Genomic DNA, 13,375 nt, shown 5'->3' on the forward strand with positions numbered 1-13,375 from the left:
AAATTTGTTTTGGAAAAGTCTTTTTGTGCAAAACCGCGCAAGAGCTTTTTCTTTTAAAATATTTTTATTTATCTATATTTATTTCATTTATAATTAATATTTTTACCCCCTCACCATGTCAAGCTAGGATTAATGAAAAGTATTGTAAAAGTAATGAAGGAGAATAGTCCTGGATTTTTGTACATCAAGTAGAAATTTCCGAATGTAAGTGAAAATTAAAGAAGGAATATTTGTTGATCCTCAAATAAGAGCTGGTCAAAGATGATGTATTTATCTCAATGTTAAATAATGTAGAAAGTGCAGCTTCGGTTTCATTTAATGATGTTTGCAAACATTTTTTCGGCAAACAAAAATCCGACAATTACCACGATATTGTAATCAACTTCTTACTTCATACAGCTATGGGATGTAATATGTCTTTGAAAATAGATTTCCTCCACTCACATCTGGATTTTTCCGACCAACCTCGGAGATGTATGTGAAGAACACGGTGAACGTTTTCACCAAGACATTTCGGTGATGGAAAGCCGCTATAAAGGGAAATGGAATACTAACATGCTAACCAATTCGATATTAATTCGGGATGTGCCTGAGGCTACTTATAAAAGAAAAGCATCAGCGAAATCATCCTAACACAAGTATGGCCATGCAAAATTATAAATTTTATTGATTTAAACTATATTTTCCTTTAATTGTTTTGAAGCGTAATTTATTTAAAACTAAGGATGATAGAAAAATTGTATTTAAGACCTGTAATGTGCGCAAAAAAGTAATTCAAGAAATGGTATCACACGTAGGAAACAATTTTTTTTGTCTATCAGTATAATTTATTAATAAATCAATATATTTAAATTAAAAAAAGTTAAAAAAAAAAGAAGGAAATGAAGTCGGATTCGAACCGATATGCCTTCCCCTTGTACATACCAAATATGTTATTAATTAAAATTTCATTTGGCTATAACTCTGGAACCAATGAAAATAAGTAAAACTTATGATAAATCGTTGAAAATCTCTCGATGAATGCTGAGTACTGCAGTTACAATAAAGTCCAAAATCCAAATTATTTTTGGATTATGGGCTTTTTTGGACATTTTTGGTCCAGTCGATTGCAATCAAAAGGGGAGGTGCACAACTAGGTGTTACAGCAGTCCTAAATCCAGAATTTCAATATTCTACGGCTAATTGTTTTTGAATTATACGAGATACATACGTACACACGTCACGGCGAAACTAGTCGAAATAAATTCAAGGATGGTCAAAGTGGATATTTCCGTTGAAATCTGAAACCGAAATTTTTCGCGATCTCAATACTTCTTTTACTTCTACAAGGAAGTAAAAGGATATGTATTTTGAGTGACAAAACTTCACGAACCATATAAAAAAAATTATTCAAGTCATATTATTTGATTGCCGTTTGTTTTCATAATTAATTAAAAATAACCACCTTCATTCAATTCAGTAAAAAATTACTGGTCTTTAAAAGTTAAATTACATAATAAAAAATAATCTTTGCCTACAGTTACAATCTGAATAGCTCCAGTCGGAGAACCAGTTGGGATAATATTTGGGATCCCAAACGAAGGGGACGTTGAGATTTACAATTTTTATATCAGCTCGAAGAAGTGATGCATGTAATTCTAGTGATATTAAAGAGCATCAGCATTTGGTACAAGCAATGGGAAGTGTATTTAATTATTCAATTTGTTTTATTTATTTATTTATTTATTTATTTTTTGCTAAATTTACTTCATATAGCCTAATTATCATCTGTTTTTCATCCGGAGGTCCAATCCCAGTCAGACATGAGATTTTCACACACTTCAAAAATTTTCATTCTTCTCATCCTCTGAAATAATACCTAACTGTGGACCCGGGGGTTAAAAAAAAAATTATCACCAGTTTAATTATTTTTATATGATTTTATGCTGTTTTTTATTGAGTTTCATTTCCTTTTCAATTAATTAATCAATTGCAGTATTTGTTTGACTTTAAAATAAACTGAATTTTTCAGGGCTACATAATAAAAGGTTGTGATCAAATAATCTGGATGATTAACTCTACGCAACAGGTAATGTGTAGCAATTAAATTGAAATTAAGCTTTAAAACTTTCGTAAATAATTTTTTTTCATGGTGATAACACCACATAAGCTTGAAGCTTGTGAGTGGGATATGGAAATGAAATTTTTTAGCGTGTGAAAAATGCCATGCCTCGGGATTCGAACCCGAGACCTCCGGAGGCCGAGACGCTACCACTCCGTAACGGTAATTGGCGGAGTAGTTACATTTTTTTTTTTAAATATTGTAGTTAGATCTAAAAGGAGTACAAGTGCAATTCATGAAATATATTTTTTATCATTGGTTAATTAAATAATCATTACCTTCTTCTTTTTACTTTCCTAAACTTCAAAAGAGAACGATGAAAAATCCTGTATTCTTACCCACGAATTTCTTTTCGAAGCTAAAGGAATTAAGGTTTTAATAATAGAAGAGAGAAAAGTACAGTAAAATATACCTCACTGCGAAAAAGAATGCTCACTCAGTGGGCCTCAAAATCGCATTCCGGTATCTACTTCATAAAAAGGCACAGCCGCTATAATGGCTTTTGGACCAATAAGTATTGAAATGGTGGCTTGAATTTACTCATCATGGACAGACCAGCAAATTCCATCCAGTCCATCTAAGATAATGAAAGCTGCCAACTTACTTTGCAGAAAAACAAAACACAAATATTAAAATAATAATACTGATATCAAAAGGAATATAAAAAAAGTTTTTTAAATTTATTCTTTAAAACATGCTTCACTTCAAAAAATAAATAAATAACAAAAACAAACAATCCAATTCTTGCTAAAAACGAAAAAAAATTGTTTTTAAAAAAACTTAAAAAAAAATTTTTTTTTTTGAATTTTCTATTTACGCATCTATGCTTGACTAAAAAGAATAGCTTGGGGCGCGCTCTAATTATAAAATGGTTGTGCATGAGAGCGCCCCATGCTTTTCTTTTTAGTCATACATAAATAGAAAATCTTTAAAAAAGTAATTTTGTTAACAGTAATATTTTTGAAAACAAATTAAATACGAATTGTATATTTTTTGTTTTTGTTATTTTGTTTTCAGTTTTGTGAAATGTCAAAATAACATCCTTGCCGTGTAACGTTTCTTCAAAAAATTATACAAAATGAATTATTCAGAAAAAAATTAATTACCTATTATCGTTTAATAAAATCAGCAAATATTATGTCATTAGCTTATAGTCAATGAAATAATTCGAGTTATTTAATATTTAAGAAGTTTCATAATTTCTTATTCAAAAATAAAATAGAAAGTATGTGAGTAGTGGCAAGTAAAATATGGCTTTTTACTATAAATTTTTGTATTGTGTTGTTAATAGGGTAAAATGTTGTTAGATTATTACTATTTTTTTATTTTTTTTAATGTAATTTATGAATCATAATAGTATTTACTAACTTTGATAGCAAGAATAGAAATAAATATTTACAAATTAATCATTAATTTATTAATTTTATTTATAGTTTTTAACAATTACGAACAGAATATCTACAGTCACTTATTTGCTCGCTTTTGATAATCAGTGTAACTTAATCAAAAAAGAAAGATAATTCTACTTTATGTTATATAGAATTTATTTAATCAATAAAATATTTAAATAATCACTATAATTAATTACTTTATCTCTCTTGTTGAAAATGTCATGACATTTACGTGAACATTTAATAAATGCAACATGCGCGCCATCTATTAATGTTTTTTAGAGTTATCTACTATACTAAAAGTAGTATGTTGTAACCTATCTGTCATTGATTTTAATCTGAATAGTTTTACAAAATAAACAAATAATTTTATCAAAATTATGCTAAATTTAATTTTTAATTTCAGTTAAGTTATATATTATCCTTTTGTTGGTAAATTATCAAAATAAGTTAGTTAATTCATTTTTTATAAAAATAATATATAATTATCAGTTATAAATTGAGCGCTGATGTTGCAGTGGGGGTATAGCTCAGTGGTAGAGCATTCGACTGCAGATCGAGAGGTCCCCGGTTCAAACCCGGGTGCCCCCTTAATTTTTTTTTTGTTTTTTTCATTGGTAAATAAATAAAATTTATCTTAAAACAATTATTTTTTCTTCGTTTTGTTAAAGTCTTAAGGTTAAATTGGAAAAAAGATTTAAAGCTGCTGTGAGAGTGATCAAAAGAGAAAAGCATAACTCTCTTCGAAAAATATGACTTCATAATTTGATCATTTTCAATTTTAACCAGACAGTCCTAGTACCACTTTTCTGTTTACGTATTTTGCAGACTACTTAGACAAATTTAACATATAAAAACATTTAATATAGAAAAAATAATATTAAGCGAACGCACATTTATATGGTCGATTAGTCAGTCACAGATAATGTCAAAACAGTTAAAAAAAGTTATATTTAATTTTTATCTAACGATCCCAAACGGATTCGGATGTGTGTGTGTGTTTTGTACCCGTTAAGTACAGTACGGAACATAAATCTGTTCATAAGATAGATATCGAAAAATTCGTCTTAATCACACAGTGAATGACACTTAGAATTTAACAAAAAATTAATGACGGTCGTAAATGTCATTTTATATAATTAAAAAAAAAAAATTAGAATCTTTTGAAATACTCGGGGGTGACATTAAATAAAACATCTTGAATAGCAGTTTTAAAGGCTAAAAAATCATGCAGAGCATACAAATAATTTATAAAAGCAAAAAAGTATACCATTCAAAAGGATCAATCATGAAATTAGAAAATATTAACAAAAACAACAAATATAAATGTGTAAACTTAAAAATACTTATTGAATGTTAACTGTTTTATAATACATTTTAATTGAATCAATGGAAACAAAAGAAAAATATCACGGTTTGAGCAGTGCGACTCATAGCTAAAATTAGTGGGGGTGCTGCTCCAGAGAATTTTTTTCTGGACCTTTTCAAGGCCATGATTAAAGTTTTCTGTAAAGTAAAAGAACCGAAAAAACGAATTATTCTGCTTCTGAATTAAATTATTATCCTGGAAGCAGGACAATAATTTAATTCTACACTTTATCACATTCAAGAATATGGTACACGTTTTTTAAGTACATTGTGCTTCAAAACCGTATTCGGTATAACCGAATAAATAATAAAATGTCAGTACAAATAATATTTTTTAGTATTATTAGATAATAACCTAATAAAATGTCCGCTTAAAAACACTATAGTCCAATGGTGCTTAATTTAAATTTCTATGCACACAGAAACAAGCAAATAGTTAATTTTTACAAATTACCTTGTCTTTCACCCTTCCAGCGTGTTTTTGGAGATATTTGGCAATCAAAAAGCCCTTGGTTTCCGCCATCTTCTGATCACTAAAAGAAATAACTAAACCGCTTTCATATTCCTTCAACCGACTAAACTAGAAAAATCTCCTTCGGCACGCCGGAAGGCAGAGGTAGATTTCACCGGTGATAAGTAAGGGATAAAAAAGATTTCCACCTTAAAGTTAAGAAAAACTTCAAATTTACTCAATACGAGAATGGTTGCATGTGAAAAAAGTTTCACATGTTTAGCATACGATAAGCCCAATCTTCATACATTTCCAGCAACATTTTGGTCATCCCTTGCCGTAAGGATTGGTGATATCAAAAATTGTTACAGGAAAAGGTTTTAGGTAATGTTTAGAGTACTATCGACCACTTTAAACCGATTCGATACTGTTCCTATTAAGGGAGGTATGATATGTTTTGTCTTCAAAACCCCATTTTGTCCAACCCCTCGGCCAACGGTTAGTGATATCAAAAAACTTAACGTATTTAACATTTAGGCCCTTAAAATTTAGGAACTTTAAATGAATTACGATATTTTACTTAATAAGAAAGTTATAGCGATATTTTGTTTTTTTTCGAAAAAGCCCCACCCATATTTTCACCCCCGTGATCTGATTTAAGCCGTTAACAAACTCGACTGAGATTTTTTGGACGAGTTATTTTTAAGGAAGAATTTGAAACTGACTGGCGGAAAATTACGGTAGTCATCGTGTCCACAAGAAAGTGAAATATATATATAAACTTCTGAGCTGACGGTGGTTTTGGGGTCCGTGGATGTGAAACGCGAAGATATGTCGAGATTATCCAGAAGTCGAATCATGGTACCCATTACAATAGGTAGCTTTCTTATGAAATCTACCTAAAAAGGGGATGAACAAGGAATGTTCGATACACACGCCGAGTAAAAAAAAAAAACACCTTCCACCAGCACGCCAGGTTCAGCACTGTGGGAACGACAGTGCTCTCTCTCCCTTGCAGCCTCGCGTGCAGCTTTCTACGTGCGCATGCGCACAACAGCCAAACACCACGCCGCTGAAACTGTGCACAGTTCCATACAAAGATTTTTGTATCTTTTTCGTAAACTGGGGGGAATGGTACTGACATTAAGCTTAAGGATTATATATTGTACAAGTATAATGAAAGAATTAAAGAAAAACGGACTCATAAAATTTTATCGATATTTTCAAGTGCAAATACGGAATGATGCAATTTCACAGTGCCATACGCGAGCCGTCAGTGGCCGTTTGAAACTAATACTGGCAAAAAATATAAAGTTTTGTGAATGAATTTATTAAATTCATCGACATATATGCATATATACTTATTCATTAACATATATGCATTGTATATACATAAAATGCAGTAACCGTAATTATTTTAGGCTAAGCTCCTGCGCATGTGACTTGAGCTCCTACAAATAGTACAGCCGTTTTCAAGAATAAAAAGCAAAAAAGATACTGCAAGTCTTAAGCAACACCTCTTGTGGAGCCAATCGGTCATGTATGTTGCGTTTTTATTACTCCATTGTTTGTTCCGTTTAGAATATGTTGCCTCGCTTACTCTTCAACGCGTCATACCACGCTGAAGATGTTAGTTGCCGTACATCATGCTTTTCTTCGTCTTGCTGTAGGTGCTTTTAGATCAATCCCTGCCACTAGCTTACTTGAGTGTTGTGATCCATAACTTTAGGATTGACGGGACCAATTTCTAACATCGTACTTTGCCCGTCTTAAAGGGCAACCGAATCATCCGACTTTTAACGCAGTCCCGCCAATCCTAATTTACAAAGATATATAATCCACATTATACTGCCCCTATGGGTGTTCGTACCCGGCATTTATTACAACTTATAAATGTTGACTCACCTACAATTTTTTCCAACGTACCCTGTTCATATCTTCCAACCTTATAGACCTAATGTCAATAAATGTAAAAAAAAAACCATACGCCTACTTTCTTTCTTGTAGCAGAGCTCTCTAAATTTATGATTCCAGGAAAGAAAATATCAATAATAATAATTAAATATCTGGCAAAGATTACTGTATTTCTTAATTATATATAATTGTACTTCTTATTATTACATTTCATATAATAATAATCTTAGGTATTTACTTAGAGCTTAAATTTTGTACTCTCCTTCCGTAATGAAATTTTAAAGTTACATGTTATTACTATCATGACCTTTCTTTTTTATTCTTTATTTATTTTTTTCTTATCAAAAGAATAGCTCTAATAATAAGCTTTTTATAATGAAATAAAAAAAAGTAATAAAATTCAGAAAAAGGTCAGTTCTATACAAAGATGCGCTCTTTAAAGATATCATTAAAAGTAATTGAAAACACTTCAGATGATGATATTTCATGCTACTTAAATGAAAACTTTACAAAATATTTCAAATTATTTTCTATCTCTGTGTTAAAGGTAGAAATTTATTTTTATTTTTCCTTTATAATTCTCATATTGAATAAAATTACTAATAGTAAGAATGATTTTATTCAGTCGTTCGAAAAATAATTAAAGAAATTTAAAGAAATTCTTTTTTAAGGATAAACATATACTACTGTATAACAACTTTTTAAAATTATTATTTTCCTTAATGGCCTCATTTACAGAAAAATGACTAAAGTTAATTCGTTAGTCTATAAACTAAGACAGTAAAGATTAATTTGATGTGGACACTTGTGGTGTCCACAAGTTATGTGGACACCACATGACTTCGTTGTACGCCTGTTAAATTATTCATTTTTTAAAAGTGAAAAGTACATAAAATTGTATTTAATTATTAACTTCTGATATTTTTCCGTATTTTCTTTTTTTATTATTATTGTAATTTTTTACAATTAGAGGATAATAAATTATTAATAAATCAATATATTTAAATTAAAAAACAAAAGGAGGTGAAGTCGGGTTCGAACCGATGTTTCTTCCCCTTGTAAGAAATATAAAAAAATTTCATTTGGTTATAACTCTAGAACCAATGAAAATAAGTACAACTAATGATTTATTGTTGACAAGCTCTCAATGAGGGCTTATTACTGTAGTTAAACAAAGTCTAAAACCCAAATCTTCTGGATTTTGGGCTTTTTTGGACACTTTTGGTCCAGTAGATTGCAATCAAAACGGGAGGTGCAAAACTAGAAGTTACATTAGCCCACCCGAAATCCAAAATTTCAAAATTCTACAGCTAATCGTTTTTGAGTTATGCGAGATACATCCGTACGTAGGGACGTCACGCCGAAACTACTCAAAATGGATTCAGGGATGGTCAAAGTGGATATTTCCGTTGAAATCTGAAAACCGAAGTTTTTCGCGATCACAATACTTCGTACTAGGAAGTAAAAACAGCAGACCCTGCTGTTCTAACCCTGCTCAGTAAGAAAAAGTTTCCCTTATTTATCCATATTAAATTGTAATAAGACATCTAAACCATTATACCAATCCTAATCCATTATAAAAATAATGGATTCTGTACAATGTTGATAAAGTAGATTGAATCTATTTTGTTTACTGATGAAGCCACATTTATTCGAAGTGTAATTATTAATTCAAAAAGCAATCGATCAGATATGAAATCCCGAAAACCCATATAAACGTTATATCTATACCATTTTATACAGAATCGAATTCTCCAAACTTTTGTTTAAAACTCTTACGCGTGTACTATCCATTTAACAATGTTGTTTTTCGCCAAACACCAACCTAACCATCGAGAGAGTTGAAATAAATCTCAACCGATCTTAAGTAGCAACCGCACTCCTTACTATTGACTTTTGCAAAACCTTTTACAGTTGACGCAAGACGGAGCCTCCTTCTTTTGCGGACAGTCGTCACGCTTGTGACCCTCCTCGCCACAATGCGCACAGACCGACGCATATCTACAGAATTTGGTCCTATGGCCGAAACGACAACACTTGAAGCATCTGACGGCGGCAACGCACTGACGGAGACCAGAGTAGCACAAAACGGCGACAGCGGGAGTACAGCGGATATCTATTAAAACGGTAGATAAAAAAAAAAACCACCGGTTAATCTACAGGTGAATTTGTCATCACAAATCAGCCGATTTCAAAGTCGAGAGTTCTAAGGTTCAAATCCTAGTGAAGGCAGTTATTTTTATACGCATTTGAATACTAAATTGTGGATGCTGGTGTTCTTTGGCGGTTGTGTTTTAATTAACCACACATCTCAAGAATGGTCGACCTGAGACTGTACAAGACTACACTTCATTTACATCCATGCACTATCTTCCTTATCCTCATTCATCCTCTGAAGTAATAATACCTTACGGTGATTCCGGAGGCTAAACAGAAAAACAAGAAAGAAGGTACATACAAAAAATCATACCTTGTATTTAAATATCAACAACGGGGTTCTTTCTCCATCTTGTAAAAACAGCTTCAATATGTTTTATTCCCTGAGAACGATTATGGTAAAATACTTCAACTTAAAATCATAAATCCAAATAAAATTTTAAACAGATTTCGTGTAACAATTTCTTTTTTTTTTAGTCAGATGGTTTCTTTTATCCAGGTAATAAATAAAAACGAACCAATAAAAGGAACACCGAACCACTAGGCATTTCACCTTGTAATACACAGTCTAATTATTTATTTTCGTAGCCTGAGGCGAGAGACATTGAGGAGGAAAAGTGAGAAAAAACCAAAAAAATATATAATATCGAAAACATGATACTTTTTTCATTTCTTCGTTTGAAATTATATTGATATATTCGAAGAAATATTATAAAGAGGTTTTCTTGTGATATTTTTCCTCAGAAAAAAGAAAGATCGAATTTTCTAGCAGTATATATACTTTAAGCAAATTCCTAAAATTGAAAGTCAAACGCATTAAAAATATTAATAAAATTATTTAATTAATCTTTAAGATCTGCTTAATGTAAAATGCAACTTATTTGTTTATGATATCTAATTAATTACCATTGTAAAATTTATAATTGAAAAATATTTAATATTTACATTTAATCAATCTGTACTTCAATAAATAACTAAATTTTAATTTCAGTTTTAAAGATTATACTATATCAATAATCGTTTATCAAAATAAAGTAATATATAAATATTAAGTGAAACAGTGTGCGATATACCAATCCTTTTTTAAATTAAAAAAATTGCAAAGGGAAATTTTTGGTAAAACTTTTAATATTTTTACAACTTGTTGACATCACTGTTTTCCCCGATAATATTTTTTCTCTTTGATGATAATATAATGTTTTAGTTTCTCTCTTGCTGGATACTTGCTATTTAAAATAATTTAACCAGCGTTTATTGTATACAATAATGTATCATAATACTACCGATTTATCATGAAGTCGGCAAGCCTTAGCAACTATTATTTGTACGAAGTTCGATTCATATTAAATGTTGACGTCATACATTGACCTTTTTGCATGTCTTTATTAATAACGGGTTGATCCATTTTATTAAACGATTGTTATCAACTTATATTAATTTTAATTTGAACCGTACTTCCGGTCACGACTGATAAAAGTAATGGTTTATTTAATTTTTCGGTTAAAAAAAAATTGTTTATTTAACTTAACTATATCTATCTGATTTATCCGGTTTTCTTAGTTGTAACTATTATGAAGAAAACAGAAACTTATAATTAATATTTAGAAAATATTACCTAGACGAAGAAAACAGTTCATAATTTATTTTAATTACAGTAACATTTTTTTTCTCTCTTAAAAATACTACTTCCTTTTGTGAGAAACTACGAATGATCATTTACTGAAATAATTTCAGCGTCTGTCTTCTATATCTAAAAAAATGTCTTTTATCCCTATTTTTTCGTAGTGGATTTGACCTTAAAATTTATCTAACACTATGCAAATTCACAAAAAATCCTGAGGAGGATCGGTGTACTTAAAGTAACTCTTAAAAAAGCAACCAATAGTCTAGCAAAAATATGCCCCTATGTGAATAGTGTGTAAATTTTATGGAATTAATATCTCTTCCATATGTTTTTTATTTTATTTTATTTATTATTATAGTTTTTTTCTTTTTAACGAATCTTAAAAGTGTAAATACCGAGAATTGTTTTTTTAATAGATAAAAATAATAAATACAATATATATACGAAGCAATCCTGTTCACTCGGACTAGACAGGACCGCGAATGTGATCTAGATGAACGAATGTTCAGATAATTGAAAAAATGTTTTCCAAAATAAGTGTAATGTGTAAAATACAGAAACAAATCGTTTTTAATGGAAGTAAGAAAAATAAATTCAACTTTACTTCCAATAAGTTCAATTAAGAAAAAAAATAGATATCTTATAAAAAAGACAAAAGTTACATTTCTGTGCCCACTCCTCCCACCTTCCCGTCTAGCCAGGTACTTTGCCCCCTGGACCCCTCTGTGATCATTACACTCATGCTTGTGAGAATAATAACGATAAATAAAAATTAAAGCCTGATTCAATAGCGGTTACATAAAACAGCAAAAATATAAAAAACAATTTATATTTTTCACCCCTTAAAATACTAAAATTCAAAAAACCCGAAAATAGTTTTTAGATAATTATATGAAGGGTACTTACAAGCCCAAATTTATTGAATACGTTAAGTATAGTCAGAAATGGGGAAAATATGTAATGATTGTTCAAAATTATTTTCCTTTCTTTACCCTTTTCAAGGTCGAATTTCAAAAAATCTAGAAAATGTTTTTTAGATATTTACATGAAGATTTCACACACCAAAAATCAAATTGATTTTAACCCTTTAAACTCGGAATTTAAAAAAAAATCCTTTCTTAATGTGCACTTACGTCATCATTCTTTCCCAGTACTCAACTATTCTCTTTCCATTTGATACTTTGCTGATTTAGATTTTATTACTGAACAAGAACCTTTCTGATGATGTCGAAAATTTGTGAAGTCGGTTGGTCTCCTTGGCCGGATAGCGAGCTGCTACTTGTAGACTCTCCTTTCTGATTGGTGGCTGCAAAATAAGTCTCTTTTTTCCATAGGAGGAGAGAAAATCTCTACTTGCCTCCGCGGAGGTGGCAGCGTCGGGTTCACACCGACTAAAACCTCTCCCCTTTGCTGACTTCACACGGGAATCGAACCCACCCTAAGTAATACTCAGTTCCCGAGGAATATTTGGGAGCGACGTGTAGAAATTGGCATTACATGGACTCCATGGAGTCCCATGCCTATCATGTCTATCAATGTCTGGAGCCAACCTGCACCAAAATGCAGATTAACGTCTCCTCCATGCGCAGGCTGTCCAGCGGCCTACCTTTGCTTCCTTCCGCGTATAACCTCCTTGTTCATATTGGAAATTTCTTCCCAGTTTTCTTCTGTTATCAGCATCTTGCCTACGATGTTACACATTTCTAGGAAACATTTCTTGATGCAAAATCTTTCTCTTATGTCCCTCCAGCTACCGAAGCGAAAAACCACATGCTCTTGATTGTCGACCTCATTTCAGTATGAACACAGGTCGTCTTCTGCCCTACCTCTTGGGAAGAGGTAATACCTGAAACACCAGGACCTGACAGGAATTGGATGGCTGATAACTAAATCTCACCAATACCCTGTCCTATCCACGCTACAACTTCTTTAATTAACAGGTAGGTCTGCCTCCGTTTGTGGACGTCTGCCACCTGAACTGCGGTGGGTTAAAATGGACGTCGTATGTCTCTGTCTTCTCTCTTTCCAGGTAGCGTTCTGAGAGTAATCTCGCCAACAATTCTAATCTGATGTCTCACCAATAACAAGCGCCACTTCAGATGAAACAGTTCTGTAACCAGAGCATACACGAAGTAACAATTTTCTTTGTATATCTTCGATACTCATCTGATTTTTTTGGACTGAAGGGCCCTGATCCAGACCGAAGCTCCATACAACACGGAGTGCACCACGTGCGCGTTCAGCTTTTTTCATGAGGTCCTGGGTCCTCCAGCTTTCGGAGGAAGACGGCATAATGCATTAACGAGTCTTTTAGCCTTCTTCGTTACCTCCCAAATATGACAGAAAAATGACTATCTAAAGTCCAACCA

General features: G+C 31.6%; 1 non-coding gene across 1 annotated transcript; it reads left to right on the top strand.

The window, feature by feature from the left end:
• The first annotated feature begins 4,011 nt into the window (after positions 1–4,011).
• On the top strand, positions 4,012–4,083 carry TRNAC-GCA (transfer RNA cysteine (anticodon GCA)). The gene has a single exon. It is a non-coding gene; the product is annotated as a tRNA-Cys (tRNA).
• Positions 4,084–13,375: the final 9,292 nt, after the last annotated feature.

This window comes from Lycorma delicatula, chromosome 1 (genome assembly GCF_047948215.1).
Source record: "Lycorma delicatula isolate Av1 chromosome 1, ASM4794821v1, whole genome shotgun sequence".
Classification (NCBI taxonomy): Eukaryota; Metazoa; Arthropoda; class Insecta; order Hemiptera; family Fulgoridae; genus Lycorma; species Lycorma delicatula.